This window comes from Rhineura floridana, chromosome 8 (genome assembly GCF_030035675.1).
Source record: "Rhineura floridana isolate rRhiFlo1 chromosome 8, rRhiFlo1.hap2, whole genome shotgun sequence".
NCBI lineage: Eukaryota > Metazoa > Chordata > Lepidosauria > Squamata > Rhineuridae > Rhineura > Rhineura floridana.
The window spans coordinates 113,988,931-114,011,147 of record NC_084487.1 but is presented as its reverse complement, the minus strand read 5'-3'; the positions used below and the strand labels follow the sequence as shown (position 1 = coordinate 114,011,147).

Here is a 22,217-nt window from a genome sequence, read left to right as displayed (position 1 = left end):
TAGGATCCACCACTCTGCTTCTCCCCAACCATAGGTTAGAACTGCTGTGCTCCTCTATCTGGGCTCATCTACACAATGGTTTACTGTGTGTTTGGTGTTACTCACATCTCCTTTAAATTTGCATGGTTCACATGACGCTACCGGCAAACAGAACCTATCATATAGTTTTCCACCTGTAAATCTGTACTAACCCAATCTGTTGATACTACGAAAAGCAGAGAAAAAAAGTCTCCACTCCATTTCTCTAGCACTTGCAGATGCTTTGCTCCGATGCTTTTAGGTGGGTTTGCCAATCATTCCCCTCTCCACGCCCACTATCTCTTACTCCCTTATTTCATTTTGTTTCCTGTGGGCTGACAAGCAACTTCCGGTTGCTCTCCTCCATTAAGCTGGCCTTTTTTATGTTGCTGCAAATGGTGCATTTATTTTCTTTCCCCCCTAACTTGTGTGCAAAAGCATAACACTGCTCAAACAAAGTTTTGTATTTCAACTGTATCCTACCAACCATTGGCACGGAAAACACAGATATTCACACTTCCAGGGTTTTTTTAAAGGAACCTACTGCAACTGATGAAACAGACTGAGCATACTCAGTCACCTAGCAACCAGAGGGAGTGGAAATGTATAATTATGGGCGGGCACAAGGAAACAGCAAGACTAATCCTTCCCAGAGGAACGCCTACTTGTGTGAATGGGAAAAAGCAATTGGCAGCTAACACTGAGCAGGAACTGTGGATGGTGCAAATCTATTACAAAGGTATAAGCAGTGTATTTGCTATGAAGAAATGCTCCCATGTAGATGAGTTCTCTGTCTGAAAGCACCATTTGCCAGCTTCTATATCCCAGCCTTGAATTGCTCTGCCAGAGTGGGGATTCCAATTCTTCATAATTTTCATTTGATGGTTTCCATTTTGGCAGCAAATGACAGAAATAATACAAATTCCTCATGTTGAATCTGGTGCTAGGAGTCATCAGAGGGGTACAGGGGCACTAACATTGGATCTGGCTATTTTGACTGTTCAACAATATCACATATAATGCAAAAACATAGACACACACACCTCTGGACTAAAAGACCGGCACTGACGGGCAACTCTACCAATGTTATGTTTAATGTCCATTTATTTATTTCTTTGAGCAAATACTAAAAAAGAATGAATATAAATATTGAATATACCACTTTCATAATATAAATTCAATTGAGTTTGATTTGGATGATAGCTGTTGAGATGAAACCCGCACAACTTCCCAGGATCTGCAAACATTAGGACAAATCCCACTGCTATCACCTCCTCACACTCAGGAAGCTTGCTAAATTAGTTCCCAGCTTCAGGCTATGTCTTGAGCTTGAGCTCCCTAGCCCAAGGAAATCTAACTCTATCAAGGGCAGCAAATTATTGGTTATTTCATGTATTGTTATTGTATTTAAAGGCAGTGTGCGCAAATACAAAATACATCTTAAATCAGTAAATCAAATAAATATATCAACATAGCTTGATCACCCCTCAGGGAAAGCCTGGATAAGCAGGTAAGTTTTAATGGACGTGTCCATTTTTTATTGTATTGCCGGATGAGCATTTTAGGAATTTTTAATTGTATATTGCTTGTTAAGTTTTTTGGTTCTAACTGATGTACGTATTTTATTTTGTTAGTTCGCTTTGAGACTTTTTTGTATAAAGAAACCAGCAAATCTAAATAATAACAACAGCAACATATTTACATTATGTTCATTGTATTTGTATTTGTTTTATGGATATAATGTCATGGTTGGTTTTATGCTCTCCCCTGCCATGGTATTTGTTCATGCTTACAGTGTAGAATTTTTTGCAAACAAATAAATTAAATTAATGGTAAGGGCCTCTTCTGATGTTACCTTCATGGCATGGAAGCCATTAGAAGGGAGCTCCTACCCATGTTGTGATGGTAATGTCATCAGCTGTGAGGGGCAGGGGAAGAGTCCACTGCCCAGCTCCTTTCCACACAAGGGTTGACCATCACACAGACCTCAAGTAATGCTGCCAAGGGGACAGTGGAGGCTAGGCCATTAGGGCATATGGAGTAATGTCCCACCAGCTTCAGTCTGCCCTCAGTCAGCCCCACCTCCCTGCCTTCTAACTTAAAACTACTCCAGGGTGTGGCTCTTGGCTGTCAACTTCCTCCTCCTTAGTCTCAGGCTTGCCCTTATAGAACACAGCAGGGAGGGCAATGGGGACAAAACTATAAAGATTCAGTTCCACCTGTTGTTGCCTCTGGTTCCAGCTACGGTTGGGCTCACTGCCTTCCCCCCAACAGGCCTAATGGGCACCACTCCGCACTGCAAGGGGAGGCACTGTGGCCCAAACTCCTCCCACATAACTTGAGATGTCCAAATTACCTCCTCAGTGTGGAAAGGCGCCACAGTGTACTAGCTCCCATGCCACAATAGTATGATTAGAAGGGGCCTTCATTGCCACTTGGAAAAAGGCTGTCTGTATTCTCCCACAGAGCGCTTCATTAACCTGCAAGCACTCCCTCCTTTCTCCTGCACCCCACCAACATCTGCTGCAGATCTGCCGAGTCTATGAATTAAACTCTTGTGACAGCTGTAATTGCTAGAATGCTATCATGTGTTTACTCAGCAGCATTACAAATGTGGCAAGAATAACACTCCTTTCCAGTAACATATGTTGTAATTACTAATATTTACAGTCTTAGGTAGGGAGTGGGGAAGGGAGGGATCTGGTTTTGTTTTGTTTTGTTTCCTGAGTGGTTAATTCATTGTCTGCAGAAAATGTCCCTGCGATGCTCTCAAGCAGCACCAGATTAGGCTGACATGGCTGGCTGCCGACTCCCGGGTGCATCATGTTTACCAATAACGATAAGCAAGTGAAATGCTACTGGTCTCCCTGATTTGTAAACATCTGAACCAAGGGCACAGCTACAGCACTGATTATTCATGCAGCAGAGTGCAGCAAAACAGAATGAGAAGGCGTCATGAACTCTTCTGACAAGAACAACAAGGCACTAATAAATTAGCTGAGTCTTGTCTGAATTGTAATTGTTTCAGCAGTGGAGTTCCTGAAGTTTTCAGATCTTGTTTATACTCAAGCAATGCAGTCTGCTCTTCTTCCAGCTCCCTGCAAATTAAACTACTCTCTGCCTGACCTTGTCAGACAGTAGAGGTCTGGCTTTCATTGACTTCTGAGGCTTTTCTGTTTTAACGTGTCCTGCAGACTATGAAGCAATGGTGCGGCATCAAAAATCAGAGGGGCATGGTCCAACCCAAGGTAAACACTTTTAAGTTCCATTTGAATCAATGGGTGAAACCCAACAGTGTCATCCACCAGCAGAACAGATCCTGTTGGTGGAACAGATTTTCTCTTTCCCCTGAAGGTCCTTGTACACTCTCAAAATCTGCTCTAGAGGGAACAGACCATCCAGAGCAGATTTTGGCGAGCATCGAGGCTGCAGGGGAGAGAAGAGGAAAGGGAAGTCCCAGCGGCGTCACTAGCAGGAGTGCGGGGCGGTGCGGACCTCCGGCATGCACCCTCCCAGGTGCATGGACGGGGGTGGCTGGTTGTGTGTGTGTGTGTGTGCGCCCACGTGCACACGCACACTTACCACACGCTCCAGGCTGGTGGTGGAAGGCCCGTCCCGGCTTCACTGCCAGCGAGCGGGCGCCTGCTGTCGGTCTCCCCACCTGCCTCCAAGGAGGAGTTGGCTGCACCGACCCGAAGCGCTTTCGGCTCCTTTGCCGGCCAACAGCGCGGGGCAGGGCAGCTCTGGGTGTCACCCCCCTCAGGGTGTCACCCGGGTGCAGTCCACACCCTCCGCACCCCGGTAGTGACACCCCTGGGAAGTCCTGTCATGTGAGTGGTACTCCACTTGCATGATGTTGGATACCACCGAATGGCTAGATCATGTCCAGGCTGACTTCACACAAACATTTTGTGGGTTGTCCTTTCTGTAATGGTCCCCACCGTGCAGACATGTTAAGTCAGGTTGTGCAAGGTACACACACACACACACACCGATTCAATTCAGGGCTTGATTTGACAGTCTTGATCAGGCCCTGATCTGAACCAATCTGAGCCAGACTCGGGCCTGATCCGGGCCCCAAACCAAAACAGGGGCCTTGCACCATGCTGATATTTAATGAGGATTTTAAACCCTAATGTGTGTTTGATGGAGAGGAGGGGGGAGGAGAAATGCAAGCAGAGACTCAGCTGCGTCATCACATTCTCCCCTGCCAATCTTATGTTTAATCAGGGTTTTAAATCAGAATTAAACATGTGGTCAGTGAAGGAGACATGCAAGCCAAGGCCCTCACTTATATCATCTCCTTCTCTCCTCCCTCCCAGCCTGGCTGTCACCCCTTTTGATAGTCCAGGATTGCTTCAGGTTGCTGTGACCTGGTCTGGACAAATTCCAAATCAACACAATACAGTTTGGGATTTGGGATTTGTTTGGATCAAATGCTAACAGCCAACCACCTTGAAAGAGCCAGTGGTATGCCTGCTCATGAAAAATCCTTCCCTGGACCTTGAGGTATTTGACAACTACCACCCTAATACTCCTCTTTGGGGCAAGATCCTCAAGAGAGTGTTGGTGGTTCAGCTGCAGGCACTTTTGGAGGAAACATTATCTGGACCTATTCCAGTTTGGGTTCAGGGCTGGGTTTAGCACAGAAATGCCTTTGGTCACCATGGTGGTTGACCTTCGAGGGAGAGAGACGGGGAGTGCAATCCTGTTGCCAGTGTCTGATGTTTCAGCAGCCTTTGATACCATTAACCATGGTATCCTCCTGGACCATTTCCATGGGATGGTTCCTTGAGGCAATGTTTTATGGTGGTTTCGTCCTACCTGCATGGCCGGTCCCAGATAATAGCACTAGGGGCCTATATGTCTACATCTTGGAAGCTTAGCTGTGGGGCGCCACAATGCTATTTAACATCTATAAGCAGGCATTGGGAGCAATAATCAGGAGGCTTGGGGCACAGTGTCATCAGTATGCTGATGACCCCTGGTTCTATTTTCCTATTAAACATGAGTCAGGAGAGGCCATGTATAGGCTGACCCAGTGCTTGAAGCCTGTGGTGAAGTGAATGAGGGCCAATAGACTGAAGCTGAATCTTGCTACGGCAGAGACGCTGTGGATAAGTGGTTCCCAGGACCAAGAATTTGAGAGTTTGCCTGTTCTAGATGGGGATACGCTGCCACTGAAGGAAGAGGTATGCAGTTTAGGAGTGCTCTTGGAACCATATTTGTCCATGGAGACTCAGGTGGTCTATGAGAGGAAGAATACCTATCACAAGCTTTGGCAGGTCTGTCAAGTGTGCCCTTTCCTGGATAGGGATAATTTGACCCTGTGCCACATGCATTGGTAACCTCACGTTTGGAGTATTGTAATGTGCTCTATGTGGAGCTTTCCATGCAGCTGGTCCAGAGGTTGCAGCTTGTGGTGCTTCTTATCAGGTTCATATCCAGTGCTAAGGGATCTGCACTGGATACCTATGAGCCACTGAACCAATGTTCAGGCCCTGCTACTTTCATATAAATCCCTTAACAACTCTGGCCATGTTGCCTGAAAAACTGAGTCCCTTCCACACTGCTTGGGAAGGGCATTAAGATCAGCAAATGAAACTCAGTTAGTTTTGCCACAGTTTGATGATTATTGGCATCTGGTAACACAGAGATTTTTTTTTCACTGGTAGCACCAGTGTTGTGGGCTGCCCTCCCTGCTGAAATACAAGAGGCCCCATCAGTACTGGCATTCCTCCGGCTCTTGAAAACACATCTGTGCACCCCCCTGAACTTGAACTTCTGGATCTGATTGTTTGAATTGCTTTTTTATCTGTTTTAATTGTTACACTTTTTAACAAGCTTGTTTTATTGTACATTTTAATTATGGATATTTTCAGTATTTTGATGGAATTGATTTACTGTCTATTTGAATTGTGTATGGATTTTTTTAAATTGATTTTGTTTTTATCACCCACTTAGAAGTCATTCTGGCATGTAAACAATGAATAAATTTAATTTAATAACAATAAAAACAACATCTGGATGGCCTCAGGTTCCCCACCTTTGTCACAGATTCATGAAAGAAACATGTAGCTTTGCAAGCAATAGGAGCCTAAATCCTAGCTGAATTCCTATAAACAGAGCTTGGAAAAGTTACTTTTTTGAACTACAACTCCCATCAGCCCCAGCCAGCATGGTGCTGGCTGGGGCTGATGGAAGTTGTAGTTCAAAAAAGTAACTTTTCCAAGCTCTGCATAAATGATACATAGAGCATAACGTCAACTACTATTTTTCTTCCACCTTCAACATTCCTTTCTCTTCCGGCTTAAGCCCCAATAAGAACAATAAAGCACACGGAAGAAGGAGTTAATTCCCCAAGTCACACTGGGAGGATGTTGAAATATCAGACCTTATCTTGTAGCTTTTTCTGTGCTAAATCTTCATATGCTTTGCAGTTGTAGTCGTTTTTCAACTGTTTCTTCTTGGGAGGAAAAATCAGTCACAAATAATTTCTTTTGTTTTGCAATTTGCATTTACATGCAAATGTGAAACAAGAATAAATATACAGCCATCCATGTAATACTAGTCTGTTTCTGCTTGGGACTCTTGCTGCATTATGAATTATGTTTTACATTTTTTTTTAACTGCTGGCTAGAATTCCCAAATCCAATTCTCATAGTTTTGAATTTTAATATTTCAAAACAATGGCTGTTGTGTCATTATACTAATATTATAATTCTATTGCTGTAGTTGTAGTATATTATATTAGCATGCTAAAGCTGCGTAGAAGAATAGTAAAGGAATTTGGATACTGAATGGAAATTTGACCTGATATAAAGAAGAGCACAGAAATAGTTCAATTTAATGATGAGGGGTTAAGGCCAACAAAAAAAGGAACAGACCTTGATCAACCAGAATCCAAGACAAGAGATGCTTGAAGAATTCATTTTTTGTGTATTCTGATATGAATTGACCTGATCTACATCTCTTAGAGGAATGCACTGGTTGGTACTTACTTGCACCAAATGTTGTGCTTTCCTGAATCTTGCAAATCAGTTTTCATCCGCTTTTGAAAAAAAATGTATTCAGAAATGCTGTTTTAAGAGAAAATATGTGCATATATGCATATTTTGAGAATTATGTATTTGAGAATATGTATATAAATTTAGAAATGCATTTTTGAAGCACATATTTAAATGCACATTTTCATATGGATTTTCCCCATCCAAAAATTCATATTAGTGGAACAGACTTAGGGGTGAAGCCATGCAAAAGTGACACAGACTAGAAACAGGTCAATTTATCCATCCCTGTTCAAGGAAAATGCATTTTGACATAGCAGTGACATGGTGATCTCATATGTTTGCTAGATCTAACCCTCCATGGATAGAGACACATTTCCTGTATGGCTATCTGCAGGTCCAGTTCAATGGTAAGCACTCAAAAATGAACTTAAATATAGAAATCCCCATTAATATCACACCAAGGATGTTAGTCTATTTCTTTATTTACATGTATTTATCAACTGTGGCACAATGCAGCCACAGTTGGACACTTTTAAGCATATACTTTAAAGGTTTCATTGAAATAGATAGTATTTCAAGTGCTTAACTTCTGATTCAATCATGACTAAACTGTTACTCAACTTTTTATGGTAAAAAGCCTACCCTGTGTTCTTATCTTGGACACACATTTGGAGGGGAAAGTCTTCATACAATGCATAATCAACTTATGGAATTCACTGCCAGAAGATGTGGTGTAGGTCACTAAATTAGTTGGCTTTGAATGGAAATTAGATAATTTCATGGAGGGTAGATCTATCTATTATTAGCCATGACAGTTAAATGAAGCTTCCATGTTCAGAGGAAGCATACTGAAAGGCAAGCAGCTGGGGAGAGATATTGCTTCTTCTAAGAATATGTCTGGCTTCTGCAAGAAGCAGGACACCAGACTTCCCATAGGTATCTGGTAGGAGAACAGGATGTTAGACTAGATAGGCCTCACATCTGATCTAATAGGACTCTTCTTATGTTCTAACTGAATTCCATGAAGTCATTTCTAGATATGTGAAATCCATTTAGGCTCCCTTTGGGAGCAAAGGCAGGATATACATTTAATTAACTAATAAAACCAGAAATATAAGGTAGAAATATTTTTGCACAATATGGCTCTTTCCATTGCTCCTTCCTAGCCGCCGCCCCATACATTGTTTCTGTATCAAATAACATTGGACCAGGGAATACATGATTTTATGATGTATGATCATAATAAAAGGTTATAATCGTAAATTGTCGTGGAGATTAGCAAGCTGATGTTAAAGGACATTGCAGAAGTACATTTCTCCCTCATAATTCATTGTGACTATCCTCCCAGAAAAGAGAATCCCACTGTTTTTTCTCAAGCAGCTTTTCCTAAGGAATTAAAAAGTACAGAAGACAGGCCAAAAAGAAAGGGGCAAAACAATGTATTATGGGCCAATATTCCAAAGGTGTTTTTTTTTTCATTGACAGTTTGACTGTGGGCATAAATAAACAAAAGCACAGAAAGTCAAATGTCGCTATCTCATAAAGCGAGAAAGATGGAGATGCTGGAATTGTGCTTTCTATGTTGCAGGAACTTCTGGCTGGCCCTGATCTCTGTATGCAACAGCTGGTTGTGTTAGTGGCAGAGCACGTGTTATGCATACACTAAATCCAAGTTCAATCCCTTGCAACACCAGGTAGGGTTGTGAAAGACTCTTGTCTGAAATCCAGGAGAACTTCTGCTAATCAGTGTATACAGTACTGAACTAGACAGACCAACAATCTAACCTGGTATAAAGTTGTTTCCTATGTTCCGCTACTATTCAACAAAAAGATGGTCAGCCTTACCAGTTGGAATCCAGGCCATCCATTTCTCTCTCTCTCTCTCTCTCTCTCTCTCTCACCAAAATTGACCAGACATTACTTTGCATTGTGACTGACATACCAGGAAAATATTCACAATGCTTGGGTTAAAAAGAAAATATGCACTTTGAAGAGACTACATATTATCGGCTTCTCAACTTGTCAACTACTTTGGCTGGAAAGAATAACAAAATTTTTAAAACACACTGACAGAGAGCAAAGTAACTAACCATGGCCTTACAAGATAACATACGACTTATGTTCACTGCTATCAGCTTTGGCAGATGAGGCGGAAGACACAAAGCTGCAGGTATAATGAAGATAGAAAGCTCTTTTCATTGCAGCAAAAACACATTCCACATCAGTCAGAAGAAAAGGAAAGAAGCCTAAAACAAATATGATCTGGGAATATGTTTCATAAATAAAAACTCATCAGCAGAATGACAGAAGCTGCTGTTGTCTCAATTTTACACCCCTGTCCCCCTTGCCAATGTGCAATAATAGGGTTATAACACTGGCCTACTGGACAAACTTGTTTCAGAGACAATACAATTAATGTCTGTAAAGAGCCATGAATACTCAAAAGAGCATTATATAAATCCTTGGTGATGAGAATGGTGCATTGTTTTGCCAGAACAAAAACCTGTGAGTGATATACAATGTGATATTCTTGAAAGACGCACTTTATATGAATAAGCAATGAATAATATTTGGGTGACATATGAAATGAAAACTTGAAGGAACCGTGCCTGCTGGTCCAACTTCCATCATCGATTCCATCAGAACTTACTTAAAAGAGAGCATATTCATGTACAATTTGTGTGCTTAAAAGTTCCATGTGATCTCTACCCTGCAAAACTAAAACTAAAACCAGGTGCACATCCCATGTATCAAGCATACAGCTTGCAACTGCATATGATCTCTATATACTATGTGCACATGATCTCCTTATCATGCTGCCAATAGTTGCTGCTTGTTTATGTATATTATAATATAATAAAAACAATGATACTGTTCACAATGTTTTCGTTTAGGAAAGGAAAGGGGCTTCTCCTCTGACCAGTGCCCACCCACCCAATCTCCTTGCCTCCCCCTCCCCTCCCCCTTCATCCTTTCCTCTCTCCTTCCTGCCCTCCTTCTCCCCTCCCTGCCCCTCCTCCAGGTTAGTTTCAACCTCTCCTAAACATGATTGCACAGCAGTAAATCCCACTGAACTCAAAAGCATGCAAATAATCAAACCTGCCCTCCCCTTCTCCTCCCTCCTATCCCCTCCCTCTTCCCCCTTTCCTCTCCTTCCGTCACCCCTCCCTTCCCTTCCCCATCCCCTTCCAATCCCCTCCTTCCCCTCCTCCTCCTTCCCCTCCCCTCCCCTCCTCCTCCCCCATGCTTGGTTTTACTCATCCTAAGCATGATTGCACAGGAGTAAATCCCACTAAACTCAATAAGCATGCAAATGATCAAACCTGCCCTTCCCTTCTCCTCCCTCCCATCACCTCCCTTTTGCCCCTTCCCTCCCCCTTTCTTAACCTCTCCCCTTCCAATCCCCTCCCCCCTCCCACTCCTTCTGCTCCCCTCTCCCCCTTCCTCCTTCCCTCTACTCTCCCCTCCCCTTCCTCCTCCCCCATGCTCAGTTTTATCTATCCTAGCCATGATTGCATGGGAGTAAATCCCACTGAACTCAATAAGCATGCCAATGATCAGACCTGCCTTTCCCCTCCTTCCACTCTCTTCTCCCTTCCTCCTCCCTTCTTCCTCCCCTCCCCTCTTCCTTCTTCCTCCTCCCCTGCCCAATCCAGGCCTCCCTCCCCATGGTCACTTTTACCTATCCTAAGCATGATTGCACAGGGGTAAATCCCAATGAACTCAATAAACATGCAAATGATCAAATCTGTCCTCCTCCTCCCCCTCCTGCCTGCTCCCCTCCACCTGCTCCCCTCCTCATCCTCTGTGGTTAGTTTCACTTATTCTAAGCATGATTGCAGGGGAGTAAATCCTACTGAACTCAATAAGCATGCAAATGATCAATCCATTCTCAGCAAACTTCCACAGCATCCCATTTCTTACCTCCCTGATTAAAAAGCAAAGAAATTCACTAATAGGCAAAAAACTTTGCGGTTTGAGAACTTACCTATAGCCAACAGATATTTCTATCAAACTTTAACAAGCAGGGAAATTGGGCAGCTCTAGTGAATGCACCAGGGGAGCAGGACACCTGACTTCCTCTCTGAGATATTGGACTGCCCTAGAAATTTGTCAAAATGCAAACACCATTTGGGTTGGTCTTTCACAGTCCAATCCACTTCCAGTGTAGCTTGGAAGAATTTAGTAAGATGTGCTGTGACGTTCCCACCTTTGGCTCCCCCTGTCAGGTTCCCACCTGTTTGTGGCTACTGCCTTTCACTAGGCACCACCTCAGGACACCACCTGTCAGGATCGTCATTTTTATTTTTTCTCACTCCGCTCTAGCACAGATCTCACAAGATCCCACTGCTAGGCAGCACCACCAGTCACTCCCTGTAAACCATACTGCTAGAGACTTTGCTTCAGTCTCTCTATAGCTTGTTACTTTGTGTCTGGGTGCCCTTGCTGTCCACAACCCCCTTGTATCTTTGTCTATAAAGCATACAATCCTGGGTTGCTCTGGATACTTGACGTTGTTACAATATCTCCCTTCACCGCTGCCACCATATGATACAGTTTCCCTTCAGCCTTGGTAATTACCCTGCCCTCCCTTCTGGTTTGTATATCCCCAGCCAAGGATCAGGCCTTTGGTAAACCAATAAAAGTATTTATTTGATAACACCAGGAAATAACAAAATTACTTTAGGAATGTTTAACAAGCGTATGGTTTCATATAGTGTCACTCTTTATGTTTCTGGTCATATATATACTGTCTAAATATCAGCCAAATATAATCCAACCCTCCCTCAGAACTCTGCCAACCAACCCATCCAAATAACTCTCCACTAACGACTCTCCAACAACTCTCACCAACCGACTTCCTCTCAACTGTCATCCTCCCATTTATACCTTCAGCCATTCAAACACTCAGCCAATCATCATCCAGCATTCTCCAGCCTTCCAACCCATGTTCTCCCCCCTCTCATTCAATTCACTTACCATATATCCCTTAATAAACCCGCACTTACCATATTTACAGGTTTTAACATATAAGGACATCACATGTGCCTCTGAGCATATGGTGAGTCGTGGCAACACCTGCAATCAGCCCAAATAACAGAAACAAGACATGTGCTGCGCTGGTCTTGTTTTAGCAGGGAGGAAGCAACAATATTAAAACAGTTGATATAGTTCAGATAGTCACTTTAAATATGTTTGATTTACTTTGCAATTTTAGTGGTTTCCTATAGTAAATCACTCTCTTTTGCTTCTGTTTCTGTGAATATGTGAAGTACAGCAATACTTTGCAACACTAAAAAAAGAAGAAGCTCCAAACACAATTGTGGAATAACGGCACTGACTATTCTGCAGAATAGTTTCCAATGGACATGAGGAGTGTCTCAGTTTGCACAAGATAAAACAGTGGAAGGTGAAATATATTTTAGCAAAATTCTACTCTATGTTTTTAATTGACCATGCCTACCTTTCCTTAAGTGGAGCATTTTAAGCATAACAGGCTGAAAACATACATCTTGGGCAGGCCAAGTTTGTTTTTCTCCAACAGAGTCATTGCTGAAGTAGCAACATATTGTAATCAGTCTGATTTTACATCAAACTGCAGTTGCAGATTCAACTGTTAATGTGCCCAAAATAGAAATAGAGCATAACCTCCAGTTTGAAACACAAAAGGCTGTCTTTACCATCATATGACATTGACCAATATAAAGGCTTTGAAATTAATAAATATAAATTTGACACAGATTTCTAGGATGAATAATGAGAGAAATATAATTTTCTAGGTTAGATTCTCTGTAGAAACCAGGGGTGTCACTACTGGGGTGCGGAGGGTGCGGACCGCACCCGGGTGACACCCTGAGGGGGGTGACACCCAGAGCCGCCCCACACCATTGCCCCGCACCAACTCCTCCTCGGCGGCGGGCAGGTGAGACCAAAAGCAGGCGCCCACTCGGTGGCAGTGAAGCTGGGACAGGCCTCCCACCACCAGCCTGGAGCGCGTGGTGAGTGTGTGTGCAGACCAGCCATCCCCGTCCATGCACCTGGGAGGGCGCGCGCCGGAGGTCCTCACCCCCCGCACTTCCGCTAGTGACGCCGCTGGTAGAAACAGTAGTAACACAGAAAAGAAGTGAAGAAACAAGAACACCAACAAACATACAAAAATGTAATTCTCCATCTTTGGAGATGGTTGGTGTTGCCACCACTCACCATATGCTCAGAAGCGCATGTTACCAAATTCTTGCAAGCTACACAGCAAGTGGATTGGACTGTGAAAGACCAACCCAAATTGTGTTTGCATTTTGACAAATGTGTAGGGCAGTACAATATCTTAGGGAAGAGGTCAGGTGTCCTGCTCCCCTGGTGCATTCACTATAGCTGCCCAATTTCCCTGTTTTTTAAAGTTTGATAGAAATATCTATTGGCTATAGGTACGTTCTTAAACCACAAGGGTTTTTTGCCTATTGGTGAATAGAATAATAGAATTATGGAATAGTATGGTTGGAAGAAGCCTATAAGGCCACTGAGTCCAACCCTATGCTCAATGCAGGAATCCAACTTAAAGCATCCCCAACAAGTGGCTGTCCAGCTGCCTCTTTAATGCCTCCAGTGTTGGAGAGCCCACCATCTCCCTAGGTAATTGGTTCCACTGTTGTGCCACTCCAACATTTAGGAAGTTTTTCCTGATGTTCAGTCAAAATCTGGATTCCTATGACTTGAGCCCATTATTCTGTGTCCTGCACTCTGGCATGATTGAGAAGACATCCTGGCCCTTCTCTGTGTGACAACCTTTCAACTACTTGAGGAGTGCTATCACACCTTGTGATGTTCCTATATTACTGTATATATGGTAAGTGTTGGTTGTTTAGAAAATACATGGTAAGTAGTGAAAGAGGAGGGGGAGTGAATGGGCAGTATAATGCTAGATGATTGGCTGAATGTTTAAAATGGCTGAATGTATAAGAGGAAGAGTGTGAGTGGAATCGGGGGGGAGAAGAGAACTGAGTGGGTTGCTTGGTGGGGTTTGAGAGAGTTGTTTTGCCAGGAGAGAGTGAAGAAGGAGGGAGGTGGAGTTCGGATTAGTATTGAGTAAAACCATATGCTTATGTGCCTTAAGAAGAAATCTTGTTAATCTTGTTAGCTTTGTTATCTTTAATAAATACTTAATTTGGTTTACCAAAGGCCTGATCCTTGACTGGGGTTTCACAGACCAGAAAGGAGGGTAAGGTAATGACCAAGGCTGAAGGGGAACTGTAACAAATGGTGGCAGCGGTGAAGAGAATAACAATACAGTATTCAGAGTCTCTGGGAATACTAGTATTAGGACGTGACTGGTGGTTGCCTAGCAGGGGGATCTGTTGAGATCTGTGCTAGAGCGGGGAGAGAAACAATAAAAAAGGACAGTCCAGACTGGTGGAGTCCCTGGTGGTGCCTAGTGACAGGCAGTAGCCACGCGCAGGTAGGAACCTGACAGGGAGAGCCAGGGAAGGGCGTCACACACCTCCCCTCAGTCTTCTCTTCTCAAGGCTAAACATGCCCAGTTCTTTCACTCTCTCCTCATAGGGCTTTGCTTCCAGTCCCCTATTCATCCTTGTTCCCCTCTGATCCTGTTCTGGTTTGTCTGCATCCTTAGAGTGTGGTGTCCAGAAGTGGATACAGTACTCAAGACGAGGCCTAACCAGTGCAGAAAAGAGGGGAACTAATACTTCACACAATCTGGAAGCTGTTAAGGCAGACTAAAATATTATTTGCCTTTATTCAAGCCACTTCACACTGTTCAACTTGTGATCAACCACAATGCCAATATCCTTCTCCATGTAGTATTCCTGAGCCAAGTATCCCCCATCTTATAACTTAGGTTTCTTAGGTGTAGAACTTTGCACTTATCCCTGTTAAATCTCATTCTCTTGTTTTCCTCCAGGTTATTAGCTATCCCCCTCAATTTTGTATCATCTGCAAATTTGATAAGCATTCCCTGTACCTCCTCATCCAACTCATTAATAAAAATGTTGAAGAACACTGGTCCCAGGACCAAGCCCTGTGGTACCCTGCTCATTATCTCCCCCCAGTTTGAGAAGGAACCATAAGCACTCTTTGAGCATCATTCTTTAGCCAACTATGGATCCACCTGACAGTTGTTTCATCCTGCCCATATTTAGCTAGCTTGCTAATCACAGTATCATGCGGCACTTTGACAAAAGCTTTACGGAACTCAAGCTATATTATGTCCACAGCATTCCCACAGTCTACCAGGGAGGTTACCCAATCAAAAAGTGAGATAAAATTGGTCTGGCAGGATTTGTTCGTGAGAAATCCATTTTGGCTTCTGTGGTGTAGTGGTTAAGGTGTTGGACTACGAACTCGAAGACCAGGGTTCAAATCCCCACTTAGTCATGAAGCTCACTGAGTGACCTTGGGCCAGTCACTGCCTCTCAGCCTCATGAAAACCGTAGTCATAGGATCGCCATAAGTCGAAATCGACTTGAAGGCAGTATATTTACATTTTTAATCACTGCATTGTTTTCAAGGTGCTTGCAGATTGACTGCTTTATAATCTGCTCCATAATTTTCCCAGGGATCAATGTCAGGCTGACTGTTCTGTAGTTTCCAAGTTCCTTCTTTTTGCCTTTTTTGAAGTTAGGGACAACATTAGCCCTCGTCCAGTCATCCGGCACTTCACCAGTCCTCCAGGATTTTGCAAAGATAATAGACAGTGGTTCTGAGAGTTCTTAGCTTCTTCAGTACTCTAGGATGCAGTTCCTCAGGCCTTGTACATTTGAACTTACTCAAAGTAATTATGTATTCCTTGACCATTTCTCTATCTGTCTCAAGCTCCAATCCTACCCCTTCAACTTCATATTTGCCAGGAGGGTCATAGACCCTCTTTTGGGGGAAAACTGAGCCAAAGTAGGAACTGAGCACTTCTGCCTTTTCTTTGTCATCTGTGATCATTTTGCCATCCTCATTCAGTAGTTGTACCACCATTTCTTTTCTCTGTCTTACTATGGACATACCCGAAGAAAGCTTTTTTGTTGCTTTTAGCATCTCTCGCTAACCTCAGCTCATTCTCAGCTTTAGTCTTCCTGAAATTCTGTGCTACCTTTCTGTACTCTTCCTTTGTGGTCTGGCCTTCCTTCCACTTCCTGTATGTGTCCTTTTTTGTTTTCAGGTCATCTCTAAGCTTTCTATGAAGGCACATTGACTTCTGCTGCCTTCCCCCTTTTTTCCTTGATCGAATTGCTTGCCATTGTGCCTTTAGAATTTCCTCTTTTAGAAACTCCCACCCATCTTGGACTCCTTTTCTCATTAGAGTCACTTGCCACAGAACCTTACCTACCATTGTTCTGAGTTGATTAAAATCAGCTTTCCTGAACTCCAGGGTAAGCGTATGGCTACCCTCAGCTTTTGCTTCCTTTAAATCAAGAATTGTAGTATAGTGTGGTCACTTTCCCCCAGGGTTCCTGTAACTGCCACTTCATCCACCAAGTCATCTCTGTTGATTAGAATCAAGTCAAGGATAGTTGATCCTCTAGTTGCTTCCTCCACTTTCTGTAGGAGAAAGTTATCTCCAACACAAGTCAGGAAATTCCTTGGAGGGGCCATTTTGGCAGAATTTGTCTCCCAACAGATATTGGGGTAATTGAACTCCCCCATTACTACTACATCATGCCTCCTTGAAAAATTGGCAATTTGCTTTTCAAAAGTTTCATCCTCGTCTTCTCCTTGATTGGGTGGTCAGTAGCAGACTCTAACCACCATGTTCCTTTTATTCCTTGCCCCATTTATTTTAATCTATATATTCTCAGTGGAGCTACCAAGCGCATCCTCCTGTTTTTCTGTGCAGGAATATGTATTTTTAACATATAGCCTAACCCCATCTCCCTTTCTAGTCTTTCTGTTCTTTTTGAACAAGTTATATCCTTCAATTGCTGTATTCCAGTCATGGGAATCAGCCCACCAAGTTTCAGTTATCCCTATCATATTGTATTTACCCTCCTGTATTAAGAGTTCACGTTTGTCCTGTTTGTTTCCCATACTCCAGGCATTAATATACAGACATTGAAGACTATGTGATTTATGGTGTGGCTTCCTTCCTACCTTTTTATGAAGGCAATTATTGGGTTCCATTAGAGTCATTCTCTCAGTTCCTGTGAATAACCTGTGTCAGTCATTACCTCCAAATTTATGTCTTCCTCCCCTGTAGGATCCAGTTTAAAGTTCTTCTGGTGAAGTTCTCCATGCTGTGGCCAAACACATTATTTCCAGTCCTTGTGAGGTGCAACCCATCACTTGCCAGCAGTCCACCTTCCAGAAAGTGTAGCCTGTGGTCCCAGAATCCAAATTTCTTGAATTGGCACCACCTTCATAGCCAGTCATTCACCTGCAGTATTTTTCTTTCACTTTCTACTTCTCTTCTAAGTACTGGAAGGATGGATGAGAAGACTATCTGGGCCCCAAAGTCCTTGAGTTTCCTTCCCAGAGCTTCAAAGTCTGCTATGATTTCTTTGCAGCTCTGCTTGACAGTATCTCATTCCCACATGGATGAGAAGGGATACATGTCAGTGGGCTTTATGAGTGATGGCAACCCTTCCGTCACATCTCTAATCCATCCTCCAGGGAGACAGCATACCTGGCGAGTCCATGGGTCTTCTCAGCATAGTTTCAATCCTACACAGTAGGGTGTCTCCCACTCCTCCTCCTCCTCCTCTTCTCTTCTTGTTGTTGTAGGGTGTGGTTTCATTGCCTCTGCTTGACTCAGCTCCAGCCTCTCACTCGCTGTTGCGTGGGGTCTCCTGTGATTCTTCCTTGACAAGCTGTCCTCCAGTCTCATCTTCAAGTGCCTGAAATGGTTCCATAGTTCTACTGGTGAAGGGTGTCTTCTAGCTCTTCTCCTACCTGTCACCCTTTCCTACGGAGTTTCCCCTACTTTGTTGTTCCTCTTCTCAAAACTCTCCTCTTCAGCTTCAACATGCTGTTGTTCTTCCACCTCCTATACATCTCTTTGCTGTTATCATTCTGTCTAAGAACTCTTCATCTTCTCTTATACTCTTGAGTGTGGCCATCCACCACTCCAGGCCTCTCACTTTTTCTTCCAACAGTGCCACCAGCTTGTACTTGTTGCATGTGTATGCCATCATGTTGTTCTCAGGCAAGAAAATAAACATTGCACACACCTTGCAGGTCATCACCACTGGAGTGTCCTTTCCATCCATAATCACTATTACCTTTTGTTTCTTTTTTTCTGCTTGTATTGGAATGGCCTGTGCCCTCCTTGAAGGTTAACAGGAGTGTACCACTAGTATGTGATGCTCTCTACAATAATTTATTGTTAGACCCTCCCCTTGACCTCCCCTGCTGAACTCCACTGGCAAACTCCTGTTAGCTCTCTCTGTTCACTCGCTCTCTGAGAGTTGGCTCACCAACATACTGTATTCTATGAGACTGCTCCCTCTCCTCTGTTCAGTTAGGAGTCAGGAAACAGAAGGAAACTCCCAGCACACAAACCTGCAGCTGCTAGTAGTTATCAGGCCACGTCCCTTCAGTTACCAGCTATGTTAAAGGGTGGATAAGAAATCCCATAAATAAATGTAATAAGACCCTTTTAACTCAGTGTGGTGTGCTTCTGAGTAGACATGCATAGGATTGTGCTGTTATAAACCACCTTGTGATGGGAATGTGCCTGAATGGTGCATTGAAAATCATTGAAATAAATAAATGTTGTCCATGCACTGGTAACCTCCAGGCTGGATTACTGTAATGTACTCTATGCGGGGCTGCCCTTAAAGTTGGTCTGGAAGCTGCAGCTGGTGCAAAATGTGGTGGCATGACTGCTCACTGGGGCAAGGTATCTCCAACATGGCACTCTGCTATTGAAAGAATTGCACTGGCTGCCCGTTAGCTACCAGGCTACTTTCAGGGTTCTGGTTCTGGCCCTAAGTAGCTTGGGACCAGGATACCTGAAAGATCGTCTTACCCCTTATATACACAGTTAATCACTGCGCTCAGCAGGTGAGGGCTTCCTGCAGATACCACTTTATCAGGAGGTCCGTTCCACACAACATAGGAAACAGACCTTTAGTGTAGTGGCACCTACCCTTTGGAATTCCCTCCCCTTAAATATTAGACAGGCACCATCTCTGTTATCTTTTTGGCACCTACCGAAGACCCTCCTCTTTCAACAAGCCTTTTAAGTAGAGACCTTATCCCAGTTTGCATCTGTGTTGGAACTGCTTTTTAACACATTTTTAAACCTTCTTTTTTAAAAAAATGTTTTTAAAGATGTTTTGTTTTAATTTATGTTAAAGTCTGTTTTTAAAATGTTTTAGAGTGTTCTTAGTGCTTTGTCTGCCACTGTGGGAACCTTCCGGGAGGAAGGGCGGGATATAAATTTAATTAATTCTTGATTGATTAATATTGATATTGATGTTGATAATGATAATGATAATAATAATAAAAAGAAGAACTATCTCACTCAAAGAGGTTGAAGTCCATCTAGTCCAGCATTCATTTTCCAAAATGCCGTCTTAAACACACTTTCCAAGGATTAAATCTCATTGGACATAGTGTGGCATACTTCTGATCAGACATCCATAGGATTGCACCACATATCTCACTGTAAAAACATAATGGGTTGTAGTCAACTAAGTCATACTCCAAGTAGACCCATTGAAATTTTAATTTATTTATTTAACAAAAGTTATATACCACTTGATTGCTAAAAAAATACCTTCAAAGTAGCTGACAAAAAAATGAACTGAAGTTAGCCATGTTTATTAACTTCAGTGGCTCTACTCTAAGTTCGACTAGCATTAAATAGTGGTGTAAAATAGTACCCTCTGTGTTGTGTCTAAGTAATATCCAGAGTTGACCTCATTGAAATCAATGGATTTAAGTCCATCATGGCTAACTTAATTTCATTTATTTCAGTGAGTCTGCTCTAAGTATGACTTGGCTGGATACAACCCTTATTGCCTAATTTATGAATGAGTGTTTATGTGTGTGTTTACTTATGTATCAGTTTACAAAATAGTGGGGCAAAAGTGGATGCTGCTTTTAGTTATAATGAGCATGGTGCCCCCCAACCATGTTCTCTGCCACAGGCTTTTTCCAGAGTAAGACCAAGAATTTTACCTGAACTTTCCATTCTTGGAAATAGAAACATAGAAGTGCCTTTGATATTATCCTTATATCTCAGAGTAATAATTATAATTAGGTCTTTTTTTCTAATAGCCTCATTTGGTTTTAGTACAACAAACACTATTTAAAATAGCCTTGAAATCTATCCTGAGGACTATTGGGAACTCTCCTGGTGTTTCTAAGAAGGATCACTTCATTTTCATTTTTAAAGATGAATGAAAAAGCCTAGCAAATTCAAAGGGCTTTTATGAACTTTTTCTGAAATTTTAGAACTTTGATACTGCTGAATAACCTTGACCAAGGTAAAATGCAAGACGTACCACTGATGCTCTATGCCACTGTGTGGCAAAATGTTGAAATGAGTGGATTTGTATTTTTTTGTTTTCCACTGCAAGTTATAATAAGCAAAAGAAGAACTATAGCTCGTGCAGCTTCCCCATGGAGAGATGTGGGGTTTCCTGGTGCTTTCTATCAATACTCTTTGGGAGAAGGAAGCTGGTGGATGACAAGGTTAAATCAGTCAAACCACAGGGGAAGCCACTTCTCCCAAAACTGGTCCCATATGGTATAGTATATAAAAATAAGGGAGGGGCAGCCAGGATTGTGTCCTCCAGATGTTGACTACAACTGCCATCCATCCAAACCAGCATGACTAATGGTGAAAGAGTTGTAGATTAACATCATGTAAAGGGTATCATGTTATACCCTAGCCATAAGGTATAATACAGCTATCCCATATATGTAAGAGGCATCTGTGTTGGTCGCTACATACATGAGTTGAGCATGATGACACTTGTCACACTACTAGCTTATGGGAGCATTACAACTGGCTAACACATAATTAGCTGCATGAATTAGTTGTCTGTTATTGGATTTAACGGGGGAGAGCGGTGCCAGAGGATGAATTCAAAGGTTGTTTATTTATTTATTAAACATTTATCCTGCCCTGCCTCCCAGACGGAGCCCAGAGTGGCATGCACTCACTAAGAACAGGTCTTCTAATTGCTGGCAAGTACAACCTCACCTCCACTGGCTTACTGATGCAGGGATAGGGAAGGGTCACAGCTCAATGGCAGAGCACATACTTTGCATGAAAAAGGACCTGAGCTCAGCCTTGCCATCTCCAGGTCAACCTGGGAAACACTCTTGTCTAAGAGTGGCTGCCAGTCAATGTAGAATACTGAGCTAGATGGCCAATCTGACTCAGTATAAAGAAGGCTAGGACAGGGGAGGGCAGCTATGAGAGAACTAGAAAAGGCCCTCAAATGCAAAGATGTACCATTGAACGCTAAAGTCAGGATTGTTCAAACCATGGTATTCCCAATCTCTGTGTATGGATGTGAAAGTTGGGCAGTGAAAAAAGCGGATAAGAGAAAAATCAATTCATTTGAAATGTGGTGTTGGAGGAGAGCTTTGCGCATACCATGGACTGCGAAAAAGACAAATAATTGGGTGTTAGAACAAATTAAACCAGAACTGTCACTGGAAGGTAAAATGATGAAACTGAGGTTATCATACTTTGGACACATAATGAGAAGACATGATTCACTAGAAAAGACCATAATGCTGGGAAAACTGAAGGGAGTAGAAAATGAGGAAGGCCAAACAAGAGATGGATTGATTCCATAAAGGAAGCCACAGACCTGAACTTACAAGATCTGAGCAGGGTGGTTCATGGCAGATGCTCTTGTAGGTCACTGGTTCATAGGGTTGCCATAAGTCGTAATCAACTTGAAGGCATATAACAACAACAAATAAAGCAGTTTCCTATGCTAACTGCAGTTACATCTTTCGACCAGAACCATGTTATGATGGCAACATACAGCCTAAAACCCAGAGCTTGGAAAAGTTACTTTTTTGAACTACAACTCCCATCAGCCCAATCCAGTGGCCATGCTGGCTGGAGCTGATGGGACTTGTAGTTCAAAAAAGTAACTTTTCCAAGCTCTGCTAAAACCTACCCGAGAGCCCTCAGATCACAAGCTCCATATCTGCTCTGGGCTGGAGTGGTGGCACACCTAGTGCAGAAGTGGGAAGATTTTGGATCTCAGAGTCAAT

The 22,217-nt window shown here is 42.9% G+C and overlaps 1 long non-coding RNA gene across 1 annotated transcript; it reads left to right on the top strand.

Annotated features, from left to right (window-relative positions):
- Window positions 1-2,948: 2,948 nt before the first annotated feature.
- On the top strand, window positions 2,949-10,970 carry LOC133390023 (uncharacterized). The gene is made up of 3 exons (XR_009764270.1): window positions 2,949-3,266; window positions 7,374-7,435; window positions 8,617-10,970. It is a non-coding gene; the product is annotated as an uncharacterized LOC133390023 (long non-coding RNA).
- The last annotated feature ends 11,247 nt before the right edge of the window (window positions 10,971-22,217 follow it).